The sequence below is a fragment of the Magnolia sinica genome, chromosome 6 (genome assembly GCF_029962835.1).
Source record: "Magnolia sinica isolate HGM2019 chromosome 6, MsV1, whole genome shotgun sequence".
Lineage (NCBI taxonomy): Eukaryota > Viridiplantae > Streptophyta > Magnoliopsida > Magnoliales > Magnoliaceae > Magnolia > Magnolia sinica.
In genome coordinates, this window is record NC_080578.1 from 19,308,606 (window position 1) to 19,325,656 (window position 17,051).

General features: G+C 40.2%; 1 non-coding gene across 1 annotated transcript; it reads left to right on the top strand.

The window, feature by feature from the left end:
- Positions 1–10,886: 10,886 nt before the first annotated feature.
- Positions 10,887–10,993, top strand: LOC131250270 (small nucleolar RNA R71). Its single transcript, XR_009173197.1, has one exon. It is a non-coding gene; the product is annotated as a small nucleolar RNA R71 (small nucleolar RNA).
- The last annotated feature ends 6,058 nt before the right edge of the window (positions 10,994–17,051 follow it).

The following is a 17,051-nucleotide window of genomic DNA, read 5'->3' on the forward strand; positions in this document are numbered from 1 at the left end:
AAAAATTCTTTGAAATCTTATATAAAAGTCGTCCCATCGTTAGTCGTCCAACAATAAAGAGAGAGAGAGTGTGTGTGTGTAATGTCTCAAAAAAAAATCCGTACAAGGACCCGAGTACCACCTCAGGTAGAAATCACCCAGGACCAAAACCTTTAGAAATTAGGTTAATATTAGTAAGTGCTAAACTAGAGTACTTATGAAATTAACACTAATCACTTTAAATATGATTTACAAGATCCAAATCATGTAGTATCATTGACGCTACATTACCCTAAAATCTAGAATCCATCCCTAAATTCGATTGCTCTCGGGAGCACACCGAAACTCCGTATCGGACCTGGACCGCACGTCGAAAGTTCGATGACTGCAAAACTATATAGTTATAACCGCATTACTGGACTTGACAACCCCCTCAAAAATTAATAATTGTGTCTAGAAATGCACAACTTGAGCCCAGAGTAAAGTGTGTGAGAAACGTGAATGTCTTTAGAAATAAAATCTAAATTTAAGTAATCTGAGTCGTGTCACTTGCGGGCCAAATATAAGGATTCAGACCATCAGAATCTGACCCAAATACATCCTTGGATTAGGGAAAATGTCCCATACATGGCAATGTTCTTGTGGCCCTAATCGAGTGACCGTGACCGTTGAACTGAAACTGGTTCGCCACGGTCGATCTACAAACCCGATCGGAGCAAAAACTCAGCCTGACCTAGATCCAATGTCAGGGAGCTTTAGTCCAACCGCACACAGAAAAGGGACTACTAGAAGTGCTCCGTTGGGCTGAAACAGTCGCCCTTTGGATATAACCTAAGTATACCTTGGCTCTGGGGCCATTTCCATCAGACCTGGGCCTATATAAGGGCCTTAAACCCTTTCTTTAATAATCCATATGAATTTTTAAACCCTAAGAAAGAGAGAAAAGGAAAAGGAAAGGAAAGAGAGAGAAAGTGAGACTGAGAGTTAGAGATTCATCCTGGGAGTTGACCTCGTTGCTCCATGCACTTAGCCACCCTATCTGTATAGCTATACGGGCGATTCCAATCCCGTTCTTAAGTAAGAAAACCTAACCCTAACCTATAATAGGGTTTCAAATATTGTAAGTAATGGAATAGCTAACCTATTTCATACTGTAGGTTGTCAATCCGCCGTTGACAAAGGCTAAGTGTCTAAAACGAATCCATTACGCGTTTACCGATGTAAGGTGCGGACTATAAACGTATAGGTTATGGTTTTCAAGGCTTTCAATGTTGATTAATGGTTTATTACTGATGTGGGTGCTATTTCACATGCCAAATGCGATGTTTGTTTCGCGTTTCAGATATATATGAACTATATGGAGTTTAGTGTATTCCATGTATTTGTAGAAAGGATCGTATATGTATGGAATTTGAAAGTGTGTTTGCCATGATTAGTTGTCGTGTGTTTATACTAGTTGTATGTGTAACAACTCCTTGGCGAAAGGATTTGCCCCAGTATATGTTATGCCCAACATATATTGTGTATGTTAAAAAGGTGTAGTCTAAGTGTTCGTAAAAATGTCTGAATGAGCAAGTACTTGGCATTAGGTACTTTATATGAGTGTTGAGATAAGATTCTAAACTACCATGACTATGTGTATGATTTTCTCCATGCAACTTATATTATATTGTCTGTTTTACTTATGAAATGCGCATGTGTGAAATCCTGTGTATGTTGTACTTCATAACATGCTCAAATGGTTAAAGAATTGGAATTATGTATTTATTACTGCTTTGACTATTTCATACGAATACTTGTTAGAATTGGATATGTTTGGGACTATGATACAGTCTAGGCAATCGGTAACATGCCCTGATTTGGTGGCTGAGGTTGTTTTCGCCCCACAGGACGTGTTCGATGAGTCCAAGCCGTACTTAAGTTGTCGACGGTGGTTAGGCCACACAGAGTGCTCGTGTACTTCATGTCGATCAATTCGATGTGCGCTCGTACCGGTCGAGCTCGTCAAGTAACCCGATTAACCCGATGTACGTTCGCCATGTATGGACGCTACTGCTTGAATTTAAGGTACCAAACTTACCAGTGAAAATCCCTTTAACCTTGGTACCTCAATCCGCTAAGACTCATGAGCTGGGCATGGTAGTATGGGACACCGTGGTCGAGTTGTCGGCCTACGCTAGGGTGACGAGCCTCCCTATAGTGTCCAGTGAGCAACACAGCCTCGTGAGCTGAATACGGTGGTATGGGATACTGTATTCGAGCTGTCGGCCTACACTGATAAGGTAACGAGCCCTTTGTATTGACCTCGAGCGTACTCTAAGACTGCGTGGAGGCGACGAGCCTTTCCATAGCAATAACAGTACAAACTAGGCCTACATTGATAAGGTGACGAGCCCTTTATAGCGACCTAGAACCATAACATCGTATGAGATTTACTAGGACTGACGACCCTAGAATGGATCATCATTTAGGAATTGATATAAGGGAGGTACCTTAACTTCCCAATCCTGCTGTATGAAAAGGACTGATAAGAACTTGGTAATCACGCTCATGCACCACACTGCATGTGCAGTTTGGCGTTGAGTAGAGAGCATGAGGAAGTGACTGACATGCGCGACTGTTAGATGAAGATCGCAGAGGGAGTGCAGGTGAGGGCATGCATCATTTATACATATCATTCTTACATTAACAAGAGTACTTAGGACCTAATTGTTGTATTGCGTTATCATTACTGCTTGACTGAATTGATAACATGTTAACCTTTGTTTTATTATTTCATTGAGTTGATCACTCACTCCCACGTTACGGGACGGTATTGTACACACCAACCAGATCCTGTTATAGGTTCAGATGATGGCGTAGCCTGCGAGGCGGAGCCAGACTTTGAGGATGATGAGGAGGCATTCTCATATATGCAGTATTCAGGCGAATTTACGTAGACATTCTGAATTGATGGGACTTCAGGGTTCATGCTTGTAGAGGACTACCACTCTTTTAACATTTTATATTTTAAATCAATACGTGTAACTATTTAACCTGGCAATGTGTTCATACTTTGGGAACCTACAATGGTATATATATTGTATCTACTTATCACAGTCTTCCGCTTGTGTAAATTCAAATGTCCCTGGAGTATGATTCACTAGTTTAGCTTAATCTCATTCATGTTTTATGCACTAACATCGACAACATCAAATCATCATTATATATGTTGCATAAGTGATGCGTTGGAACTCGAGAGTTGGGTACCTGCTCGACCTCCGATTTTCAGGGCGTTACAAGTTGGTATCGGATCATGATTTGGATTAAACCGGACCTGGGTTATGATCACAGGACGTGCGCTGACGCATTTAGGCCTAGGTTAGTGTGAGAAAAGTGTAGGAACAAGCTTACGTTTCCCAGTTTCACCAATTGGCGAAATTTACCGAAAACGAGTGCTGAGATCGGGTCTGTACATATCTGTGATCGCTTGAGACGACCTCGGATCACCCTTAAACCATCAATCGACATGTTTAGACCATGATTTACCCCATCCCAGCCTTCAACAATCAATAAATGTGAATATACATCAGAAAATACACTTAATGACCCGAAACGACTCAAAGGGGAGTCAGGGGTTAAATGGGACACCTCCAGGGGGACCCAGGATGGGACCCACACATTTTTAGGGTCCAGGGGGCAGGAGGACCTCACCCCACTGGCGAGCCATCGCCAGTTTGTCCAGAGGTCGGCGAGCGCCTCGCCCCCTGGCGGGCCTGGCCGGGCAGGCCAGTTCGGGCCGACGCTTCTAAGGGGTTGTATGGCCCACTGATATATGTTGGGTCAATTTTAACCTCCCCCAATACTCCCCCTCTTCACAACATACCCCTTCAAGCTCTCCCTTTTCTTCAAAAACTCTTATTCCTCTCTCAAACCTCTCCTCCACCCACCCATTTCCTCATTTTTCTTCAATACACACACCCCTCCACCGTTTCCCATCAAAACCCTCTCCTATCTCGCTCTTTTCTTTCGATTTGAATGCATAAATCTCTCATTTGTGTCTCATATACCTCCAAGTCCAACAACCCATCCCATTCCCACATATCATTCCACTCCAATGGCTCCATTCGAGCTTGTGACGGCCATTTTCTTGATTTTCACCATCCTCTCTATCATGGGAAAGAAAAGGCCTCTGGTGGATGAAGCCGGGCCTAGTCGCCCTCCTCGTGCTAGGAGATCGAGAGGTGCCACCACAAGTGCAAGCGTCGATTGTGAGATAAGGACGAAGCGGGATCTCGATCCCAAGGCCCCCCTCGAAAGGGCCCTACTAGGGGATCTATCTCATGGGAGATTTCATGGTCGCATGGTCCTTTTTGAAGCTCATGTGGATGAGAGGCTCTTTGAGCAATATCTAGTGATGGACCGCCTGGTCGAGGCCGGGTGGGGTCCTGTATTCGAGGGTGAGTACCGCGCAAATGAGGGCACAGTCCGACCATTCTAGGAACCCTGTGATCTTGCATTCTGAACCAATTTCGGGCTACTTGAGCTTCAGTTTCTCAATTTTCTCGAATCTCTGACATGTAAATCTATTGATCTTAGTCCCTTGGGGTCCGTCCCTTGCCTTGGTGATTCTGAAGTGCTAAATCCATTCTTTTAATACCATTTTCTAGTCCAAGCTCCTAAATACACCTTGCATCAAAAACACGATTAAGGCAGGGCGTTAAACGGTATCATGCTCGTAAATCTAGACAATAACTGGGGTCTAGTATGCAATATTTGACCCTCAACACAACCCCCAACCAGCATTTTGCTAGTCCCGAGCAAAGTATGCTAAAGATAAGTTGAGAACTACAGGATAATTTCTATGTACTCGAGTGATTTTTGAAAAACAAACCAGATACTAGAATTTTAAGATTCATGAATGTTGGGCATTACTCTCTCCTAGATCAAGCACACGGTAAACTTCATAATCAAGTTCAAAGTATTAATCCATTAATGAGAAAAAATTCTAAATATTGAGTTCCATGTGTGTATAGTGTAATCTCGCTTATCATCATTAAAATTCACTTCTCTATTTCAGGATATCATTGGTAACCAACGAGAGAATTCATGATAACCAAAACTTAAACCAAAACTTGCCTCACAGATCATCTTTTCATTCTTCCAGCTTTTAATTTTTTTTATTAAAAGTAACGTCAAGAGGGAGAATCAAATCCTCGCCTATAGGGAGCAAACCTATGGTGAAGATCGTACACCTAACCCTTTTCACATATCATTCATGGGGAATCAAATCTACACTTATAGGGAGCAAACCTATTATGAAGATTATTCGCCCAACCCTTTCCAAAAGTATCTATTTTTTTATTTTTTTAATTTTTTATTAATTGACCATGACGGGCAAATTCCCTAGGTTGGTTCCTTCCAAGCTTAATGATCACCAAGTTAACCCTTCAATATCAAACTGAAACCTTAATGTGAAAGTGGGATGCGACATGTGAAATCATGATTCAATCAATGTTTATAACTTCTAATTCTGGATTAACACTTCAACTTAATCGTGAAATCTAACAGACAACTGAATCTAAGAATCATAAATTACCAACATCACGTCTCTTTTAATTCTAAATCTAAGATAATTATTAAAATCACTTCGAATTCACAAGAAATTCCAGAAAAATTTAAAAATTTTCACAATTTTTGCTCAAGACCATAAAAATACTAATTAGGTAGCCTAATCTCCCACTCCCAACCTAAAATCTACATTGTCCTCAATGTAAAAGAAATAAGCATGCAATGCACATGAGACAACGAAAATATAAGAGTGATGGAAAGATAGTACCTGGACGAAAGAATCAAGAAGCTTTCCAAAGATATCTATGTAAGAGCGGGTCAGCACAAGAGAGAAACCAACAGAAGTAAAATAAAAATAACAAAAATAAAATCCTACCTACACCACTTTCGCAGGTTCTCTCAATTGCATTTAGCATATGCAACAAGCCTTTAAACCCCTAGGTTGCCCCTGGTGGACGAGTTGTAGTCTTGTGAGGGTTTGCAGCAATGTTACCGACAAACATTGAACTAACTAACTAGAAAAATGAAACGGAATGAAAAGCTGGGTTGGCTCCTAGGAGCGCTAAGTTTACCGTTTATCCTAAAACAGCATAAAGGAAACTATCCTAGTCCTATGAAAACAAGAAACCTACCTATACCTCCATCAGACTAGGAGATCAATCCTAGTAAACAGAATCAGTCAAAGGTATGGACATGTCCTCTGAATCAAATTTGTCAACAAATGGCTTTAAGCGATGTCCATTTACTTTAAACTCCTTGCCATTGTCAGGATCTCTTATCTCAATGGCCTCATGAGGATACGCAGTGACTATAATGTAAGGGCCAGTCCAACGAGATCGAAGCTTACCTGGAAAGAGATGTAATCGAGAATTATACAAAAGGACTTTCTGACCAGGTGTGAATGATTTTCGTAGAATACGTTGGTCATGAAATGCCTTCATTCTATCTTTGTAAATTCTCGAGTTCTCGTACGCATCGTTCCGGATTTCTTCAAGTTCATTTAATTGAAGTTTACGTAGCGAGCCAGCATTGTACAGATTGAAATTCAAATTTTTGATCGCCCAGTACGCTTTATGTTCCAACTCCACAGGCAAGTGACAAGCTTCCCCATAGACAAGTCTAAAGGGAGACGTTTCAATAGGGGTTTTAAAAGTAGTACGGTATGCCCATAAGGCATCGGTCAATCGGATTGACCAATCCTTACGATCAGGGTTAACCGTTTTCTCTAGAATATGTTTGATCTCCCTATTGAAAATCTCAGCTTGTCCATTTGTCTGTGGATGGTATGGGGTGCTCACCTTATGAGAGATACCATATTTCTTCATTAAGCTCTTGAATGGTTTATTACAAAAGTGTGAGCCCCCATCACTAATGATGGCATGAGGCGTATCGAACAGTAAAAGGATGTTCTCTTTTAAGAATTTAATGACCGAGCGATGGTCATTATTTCGGCACGGAATTGCTTCGACCTATTTAGTGACATAATCTAAAGCGAGCAAAATATACAAATTACCAAAAGATTGGGGGAATGGTCCCATGAAATCAATGCCCCAACAATCAAATGCCTCGATGTTAAGAATGGGATTCAATGGCATCATATTGTGACGGGACAACGCTCCCAATTTCTGACAACGCTTACAAGCTTTGTAAAACTCATGAGTGTCCCTGAACATAGCGGGCCAGTAAAAGCCACACTGCAGAACTTGGCTATGGTCTTTTTGGCAGAAAAGTGACCACCACAAGCCTGTGAGTGACAAAAAGAGATGACACTCTGATGCTCATCGTCTGGCACACATCTTCTCATGATTTGGTCTGGGCAATATTTAAATAAATATGGATCGTCCTAGAAAAAGTTACGCACCTTAGTGAAGAATTTCTTCTTATCTTGTGCAGTCCAATCGTCGGTATGGAACCTGTTGGAAGATAATTGGTAATATCAGCGACCCAAGGCGAATGGGAGACTCTGAACAGTTGTTCATCAGGGAACATGTCATTGATATGGGTCGCCTCAAGGGAATCAGAGGTATTAAGGCAAGACAGATGATTGGCCACTACGTTCTCTACTCCCTTTTTATCTTTAATTTCCAAATCAAATTCTTGGAGTAGAAGGATCCATCGTATCAAACGGGGCTTAGAATCATTCTTGGAAAGAAGATACTTAAGTGCCGCATGATCTGTGTAGATAATGATCTTGGATCCGATCAGGTAGGACCTAAATTTATCCAAAGCGAACACTACGGCTAGGAGTTTCTTTTCCGTAGTTGAGTAGTTCACTTGGGCAGGATTTAAAGTCCTACTTGCGTAATGAATGATGTAGGGCCTCTTATCTTTTCTCTGACCTAGAACCGCTCCAAGAGTGTAATCATAAGCATCGCACATAAGTTCAAAAGGGATGCTCCAGTCGGGTGGTTGTATGATGGGTGCACTAGTCAACATGCCCTTAAGCTTAGTGAAAGCTTCTTGATATGGCTCAATCCACTCGTATGGTGCATCCTTTTGAAGTAGATTACATAAAGGACGAGAGAGGAGACTAAAGTTCTTTATGAATTGTCTGTAAAACCCTACGTGTCCTAAGAAGGATCGCACATCTCTGATGTTCTTGGGTGGAGGTAGGTTAGAGATAAGATCGATTTTTTTCTTATCTACCTCGATTCCCTTAGATGAGATGATATGCCCAAGGACAATTCCCTTCTGAACCATGAAATGGCACTTCTCCCAATTAAGTACCAAGTTATTTTCTTCACATCTTTTCAACACACATTTAAGACTCTCTAAGCACTCGCTGAAAGATGAACCGAAAATAGAGAAATCGTCCATGAAGACCTCTAGATATTTTTCCACCATGTCAGAAAAGATACTCATCATACATCGCTGAAAGGTGGCAGGGGCATTACATAATCCGAATGGCATCCTTTTGTAGGCAAAGGTGCCGTAGGGACATGTAAATGTAGTCTTTTCCTGGTCCTCAAGGGCGATTTCAATCTGATTGTAGTCCGAATACCCGTCAAGGAAACAGTAATAAGAATGACCAGCTACCCTTTCCTAGATTTGATTAATGAAGAGTAAAGGAAAGTGGTCCTTCCTCGTGACGGTATTCAGCTTCCTGTAGTCAATGCACATTCTCCAACCAGTAGTAACTCTAGTTGGCACGAGTTCATTATTGGCATTGGCTACGATGGTGATCCCGGACTTCTTAGGAACCACTTGAGTTGGACTCACCCATTGACTATCGGATATGGGGTATATGATACCCACATCCAATAGTTTAAGAACCTCGGCCTTAACCACTTCCCTCATGTTTGGATTTAGTCTATGTTGTGACTACCGAGTGGTCTTCGCATTATCCTCAAGATAAATGCGGTGAGTACAAATCGAGGGGTTGATTCCCTTGAGGTCCGCTATCGTCCATCCAAGGGCTCCCTTATGCTTAAGGAGAGTAGATATAAGCATACTCTCCTGTTCTTTCTCCAGATGGGCAGAGATTACCACCGGGTATGTCTCATCTTGACCTAAATAGACATATTTCAAATCAGAGGGTAAAGGTTTTAGGTCAAGCTTCGGTGGCTTGAGGTTAGACGGTAGAGGCATTACATCGGTTTGTGGAAATTCTTCAAATTGTGGCCTCCACCGGTTAACTTTAAGTACCGGTGCAGTATCAAGCAAGGCACACGTCTCCCTAATCATGTCATCATCAAAATCATGGGAGTGGGCCAGGCACATCTCTAGAGGTCAGTGGATAAGGTCAGAGGTGTCGTATCTTCCACTAAAGAGTCAATCATGTTAATGTCGTGGAAATCGTCATCATCCTCTAAGTTTCTGCCGTTATTGAAAAAGATGTTTGACTCCAATGTCATATTCCCAAAGGACATAGTCAGGATACCATTCCTGCAATTGATAATTGCATTTAAAGTGGCAAGGAATGGGCGATCAAGAATGACGGGAATCTGAGTGCTCATGTTATTGATGGGTTCGGTGTCCAGGATGATAAAATCTACAGGGTAGTAAAATCTATCAACTTGGACCAACACATCCTCAATTATCCCTCTTGGTACACTAACAGAGCGATTAGCAAGTTGTAGTGTGGTTAGGGTGGGTTTTAATTCACCTAAACCTAACTGTTTGTATACTGAGTAGGGAATCAGATTGACGCTCGCTCCTAAATCAAGAAGTGCATGATCAATTTGATGGTCCCCGATCACACATGATATGGTTGGGCTACCGGGATCTTTGAATTTCTGTGGCACGTTTTTCTTTAGGATGGCACTCACTTTTTCGGTCAAGAAGATCTTCTTTTGAATACTCTACCGTCGTTTGGTCGTGCATAAGTCTTTCAAGAATTTGACATATGAAGGTATCTGTTTTACGACATCAAGTAGAGGAATGTTGACTTTCACTTGTTTCAACACCTCTAGGATATCCTGAGAGTTAGAGAGAGGTTTTGGTGCGACTAACCATTGGGAAAATGGAGCAACTGGCTTTTTTAGAAGTTCCGGTTTTAATTTTTGTGGGGTCTCACTAGATCCATTATTGTTGTCCTCTTCTAGTTCTTGAGGCTTTTCGGGCCTAACCGAGAGGGTTTTATCAATGATCTTCCCACTCCTAAGAGTGGAGATGGATTTAGCGTGCCCCATTTGATTTGAAGAGCTGGGATCACTTATCTCGTAATGCGGTTTAGATTGGGGAGCGGTTGTGTAGGAAGCATCCCCTTTTCTATAATCGTTATACGTGAATCCATCCTTTGCATAAAGTCTTGCATTGCCTAGGTCAGCTCTTGCATGGAATTTTGAACCGGTTCTTCTTGAGGTTTCCCCTGATTTGAATTTTGATTGAAGAAACCTTGAGGAGTAGCAGTTTATCCATTTCTCCAACTAAAGTTTGGATGATTTTTCCAACCAGGATTGTACGTATTAGAGGTTGGTCCATTGAAAGGTCGTTGATAATTATTTACAGCATTGGATTGTTCATTCAACACTTCTCGAAAGGCGGGTATCGTAGGACAATTTTCAGTTGTATGAATGTTGCAATCACAGATGCCGCAAACACTTTCATTAAACTTATCCTTCTTTCCTTCCATGGCCTCAACTTTCCTTATGAGCGTAGTCACTTTACACTTGAGATCATCCTCCTCTTTCAAGAGATACAATCCACCTTTCTCCTTTAATTGAGTTGGCCTAGACGTGGTGTTCGATTTTGGGTAATAATCCCATGATTGTGTTTTTTCAGCTAGACTATCGAGGTAATCCCATACCTCGTCGACATTTTTATTAATGAATTCTCCATTACACATTGTCTCGACCATTTGGCGCATGGAAGATGTCAGTCCATTGTAGAAAAAATTTGTAATGCGCCATGTTTCAAAGCTGTGTTGTGGGCATGAACTGACCAAATCCTTGAACCTTTCCCAACATTGGTAAAATGTTTCATCCTCCTTTTGGGTGAAGTTCATGATTGCTTTTCTAAGGGTAATCATTTTATGATGTGGAAAAAATTTCTTTATAAATTCCCTTTGCATATCATTCCATGTGCTAATGGATCTAGGACGCAGTGAATGTAACCACGTCTTAGCCTTCTCCTTTAAGGAAAAAGGAAAGAGTCTCAGCCTGACTGTGTCCTCAGACACATTTTGAAAATATAAAGTGGCTATGATCTCATCAAACTCTTTCAAATGTAAATATGGTTCTTCAGATTCAAGCCCATGGAACTTAGGAAGGAGTTGGATAACCCCTGGCTTGATGTCCATGTCCTGTATTTTCAGGAAAAATCATGCATGAGGGCGTACTCACCCCACTAGTTGTAAATAATCTCGTAAAGTACGAGGCGGGGGTGCTTGATGCACCTCATTCTCATCCTAAATGTCTTCCACCCTGGGTTGAGGTAGAAGAGGTTGGTTCTCAGCCATCACTTCAATTAACTCAGGGGATTTCGAGCGGTGTTTAGTCCTGCGATGGATAGTTAACCCCTCAACCAATCCTCCTTCAGTTAAGAGACGTCGGGTGTTGTCACGGGCCCACTTGGGCATGAAACACTCGCAGCCCTCAATCAAATTCGAAACCTAATCCTAAGAAAGGAAAAGAAAATCTAAAAAGAAAGAGAGGGTTGGAAAGAAGTTATCAAATTGGAGTCCCTAAGTTAAAAACCTGCAAAAGAAAACAAAACAAGTTAGTTTCTAAAGAGAAGCTCTAAAGTTAGAAAAATCCTTAAAAAGAAAGATAGAGGTAAACTAGTTTCTAAAAGAAGAGATTCCTAAAGGAAAGTGGAAATTTCTAAAATAAATTAGGAAAGTCCTAAACTAGAAAGTAGGTTACTAAAAGAGATCTAAAAAATTGAAGGTAGAGAAAGAACTTACTGAATTAGAAATTTTTATCTTAAAGGCCTACAAAATAGGAAAGTTAGTTTCTAAACAAAAATTCTACAATTAGAAAGTTACTAAAAATATATAATAAAAAAAAAAGTTAGTTTCTAAAAAGGAAAGTTTCAAAATTAGATTCAGAATATGATGAATTAGTTTCTAAAATTAGAAAGAATTTCTAAAAGGGAAATAACTAACTTAGTTTCTAAAAACAAAAGAGGAAAGTTTCTAAAAAAAAAAAAAAATTCCTAAAAATAGGAAAATACTAGAATTAGAAAATTTGTAAAACTCAAACCCTAATTCTAAAAATAGGAAAATTAGAGAAATTAGAAAGGGATTATCAATTTGGAAGTTTATGTCAGGATCCTACAAAACAGGAAACAAGTTAGTTCTAGAATAGAAATAAAAATCTAAAACTAAAGTCAGTAAAATCCTAATCTTAATCTAATTCTAAAACCAATTAATTTCAGAGAATCATAGCCGTTAGTCCCCGACAACGGTGCCAAAAACTTGTTCACACCCCAAGTATAGGGTTGTGATGTAGTAATAAATTCGGTGAGACCGAGGTCGAATCCCAAGGGACTGAAACCTGTACGTAATCTGAAACTAGGTAGAAATAGAACTAGCCTATGATGAAATCTAAATCAAATATAAATTGATGAATAATGGTGAGAGATTAATGTAAAACTTAAGAGAAATCAGAGATAATAAACTAGGGATTCAGAGAATCCACTTGTAGAGATCAGGGAGATCTTAGGCCCGCTTCAAGAATCATGGAAATTAAACTGAACTTCATCTGATATAATTTTAAGGAGATGAAAGGTATATGAATTAGAATGAATTCCATCACCAAACCATGCCCAGGAGACAAAGCAAATAATAGAATTAAACTAATTACCAACCAATCATCATGCTATGAAGGTTAGGAAGGGTACCGTCATCCTACCATGCCCAGTTGATGATGGTGAATAACATGGCTTCCTGATGCCATAAACATAAAAGAAAAAAGAAATACTCAAAGCCATTGCAAACCCATTGTAATTTCAATCACAACAGGCCATTAAAAACTAAAAATATTCCTATAATAAAATTAAATCAAAAATCCCTTCAATCTAAATAAAAGGCACACGCATAAATTCTCTCATCACTCTACAAGCTTCACCTCTTAGCCCTAGCTAAGAGGTTTAGCCTAGAATAGACATAATGAGGCTTAGACCTCTAAACAAGTTCATAGGCAAAATAAGAAAGAAATAAAAGAAGAAGTAAAATTGAAACCGTCTTCACCGTCCTCTCTTTGATGCACCTCCGACCCACCGATCCATCTCCACGTATCTCTCTTTCTTCTTTATAACAGTCCGGAGGTGGTGGAGTGGAGAAGTTGGTGGATAATGCAATTCGCATCATGCGCAGCAAACCTGCGTTCGACTCGCGTTCGGCACCAATAGCCGACCTGTTTTTAGGATCTGGTCCGTTCAGTCTCCTTGAGCATGGTCAGTCCCACCTTGGGAATATTTTGGACAATCCAGATGGACGGACCGATCCCTTCCAAGATCCTGTAACAGCCTGGATCGTCAGGGTTTCTCCGGACGTGCGTAACGCGTAAGGAATCCGAAACGAATCCTTCTGGTGTCAATGGGGCCCATGAACAACGTCGGTGGGGAGATCTAGTCCGTTCATTAGCTTCCTCTCGAAAAATCGGTCAGACATGACCTATTTTAGATCAGCTTCTTGGTGGCCTATGGATGATTTCATTCCACCGTCCATCTTCCTTTTGGATGTTTGCGATCCTATCCTCCTTGTTTCCTCAAAAATCGTCACCTATGACTTGGTGAGCAGGACTTTACGAATCTGGTGAATGGTTTGGATTGTCCATATGGACAATGGACGGGGCCCACAACATCAACCGACGTTTGGTGCGGATCCTCGCTGTAACGGCAGTTGCCGTTTTACGTAAGGAGTCGGTTAATACCGACTTTGACCGAGTTTCTCCATCCGGTGCACATTGAGTGCACGTATACTCTCTATACACACGATGCTCATGGGCCACCATCATAATGGTCGTGAGAAATCCGTTCCGTCCATGTCTTTTCTCATATCATCTAATGGATAAATCCCGAGTTTGAAGCATATCTGAATATCAGGTGGGCCTCAGATCAGTAATTCATAGGCTGATCTGACCGTTGAACCACTTTCACAGGTATCCAACTACTGAAATTTGATGTGTACGGCTTATTTAAGTTCTTCAGGCCATATGTGAAGTTTCGAGCCAACCGGATGGTGGGAACCCTGTGATCTTGCATTCTGGACCAATTTCGGCCACTTGAGCTTCAATTTCTCGATTTTCTCGGATCTCTGACGTATAAATCCATTGATCTTGGTCCCTTGGGGTCCATCCCTTACCTTGGTGATTCTGAAGTGCTAAATCCATTCTTTTAATACAATTTTCCAGTCCAAGCTCCTAAATACACCTTGCATCAAAAACACGATTAAGGCAGGGCATTAAACGATATCATGCTCGTAAATCCAGGCAATAACTGGGGTCTAGTATGCAATATTTGACCCTCAACACTTGCTTGTGCTAAAATGAGCTTGTTGTGTATTACACACATGGTATGATGGATGGGTGCCTCGTGCCTGTCTTGTTTCTTCGTCAGGCCACTACAATGCCAGTGAGTTACTTCGTCTTTGTTTTCCCCTCTCGTAATCTGTAGGAGATAGTATGTTCTATTTCAAGTTCTAATTCCAACCCAAACAGTTATAGACTTTCCATTAGCGAGGTGACTTAAGTCGACTCAATAAAGAGTTTCGCTAAAATCCGAGTTTTGTTGGGCTGAGAAGTAATGGCTGACGAGGCAAGTCTCCAATGCATGTGACATCTTATGATAAGTTTTCCTTAATTAGTGGTTTAAATAAATTAACCTAGACAAATACGATAGATGAGACCCTAGTTTAATTTCTAACTAAAAAGTTGTGTAATATATAGCTAAAGCTAAATCTACAATATGTATACAAGTATTTAGTAAACACGTGAAGGTGATTCAACTTTAAAGGTGAGGGTTTTTCCTTTAAAATTTGTGATTTGGTTGATTTGATTTTCTCTTTATTATATGCTTCAAGTTTTAATGTCATTAATCTTCACCATGCAGATCAATGCTACGTACTTTTAATTATTGCATTAATATCACATAACACAAGTATTATGTTGGAAATTCCACTTTTAGTGATCAATATATTATCGTGAACATAATGCGTTCCAGGTAGTGGCCCTCTTGGTCAGTACATAATCCCGTGGGTTGGGTAGTGGTGCACAATCAATATAAATAAACCGCCATGCGTGTTACATCACCTTCGAGGTTGAATGTCACAAATAGTCACTCCATGAACAAATTATGTTACGTAAATCTTCCAATTGCATTGTTACATCACCTTGAAATATTCACATAAATCCACGTTAATGTTGGACATGCTGACAAATCTCCGTAGTATGGGATGCAGGGCGAGCCGGGTATTTTTGAATTCTTTTCCACATTATGATGATCGCCTAGTGTGATGGACTACACATACTTTGCTAGGCATGCATTTCATGTAGAATATTTGTGCATACTGATTCTACTTGTATTTGTGAAGTATGAGATGTATCAGGACCCTTTTATTAATTTTATAAATCACTTGAATCATTGTAAACTTTAAAGGACAACCACCACTATGAGTAGGGCGTTGACCCTCTCTAACTATACAAATGTTGTAAGTGAATTACATGTTGATGATACGGACAATGACAATTCTGTGGAATATATGTTTGAATAAAGAAGAAGGCTATCACTACGATTTATTTTATTTTATTTTTCACTACTTACTTTAAGATAATGTAATAAGCTCTCATTGAGAGGGCATTAGAAAATTAGTTAAAATCTTCTTACTCTAATGGAATAATAAATATAGTTGTTTTTACTCTCGTGAATGGTTACCCTCGTGATTGGATGTCATCTATATAAAAAAACATAAGGTGCAATTTGAAAGTATCAAAATTATTACATTATAAACACCTAGAATTCTCGGGCATGAGTATGTACTCGGGCCGCAAAAATTTAGGGCACTATAGTGGATCTAATACATAAATCATGACGGGGCCAAAGAAATTTCACATATTAAAAGTTGTGTTATGTAGTAGTTGTGGAAAAACTCCTGCACCTAATTAATGTAAACGAGACGAAAATGTGAGAAAATGGCCAAACAAAAGAAAGAGATAAGAGACACAATGATTTATGTGGTTTGACAATATACCTACTTCAGGAGGCAGTAAACAATTTTTTATTCACTATAAATGAGAAAAATATAAATATAAGACTTACCAACTTTCTCCTAACCATGCAAGGAATCCCACTGAGGAATACCCTAAAAGATGAGTACAATAAGAATAACAAAATACCTATCTCTAACTATGGTCCTCACTAAATATAGATCACCATAAAAAAAGAGCAAGTGGCAAAACCTAGAAAAACTAGGCCTTCACTAGATCGTATGTCCTTACACACGTACAAGAGATAGGGGCAAGAAAGCCACAAATGGACTGAAGTTCGTTATAGGAATCCCTCTCCCAGACGATTCACAATCTTTACAGTGAACTTATCTTTTAATACCTCCATAGCTGACCTCTATATAATCTTCGGAAGATTTGGAAGAATCGTAGACACTTCAAGCCATGGAACCACAAACTGTGAAGACCTAAAGGATTCACATTCATTTGCTACAAATTTGAGAAGAATGCCGAGGCAACACTAGATTCACTAAATGGGCGAATGGTAGAACTCTCACAGTGGAAAACACTACAAACAGAACTCTATTGGAATCTCCATCCTTTCCCAAGGAAAAGACTGTGAAGGCATCTAACCTAACATCAGCATCTCCCATCCAATCTCCCACATCCCCTGATCCAGGACCAAGGAAGATTATCGTACATAAAATTTATCACACTCAGGGGCCCCAATTGCACATCAAATGCTTGCAATAATGCCTCAGACATTCGGAAAGGATTCACTAAGACTGAAGGCCCTTCAGGTGTTCAACGGTTTGCTCCAATGACTGGCAATATTCCCTGGCAAGGTTAGAGTTTATCAGACGACCCATCAAGTGTTTGACGGGTTGCTCCAACGACTTTGACAACATCTGAGAC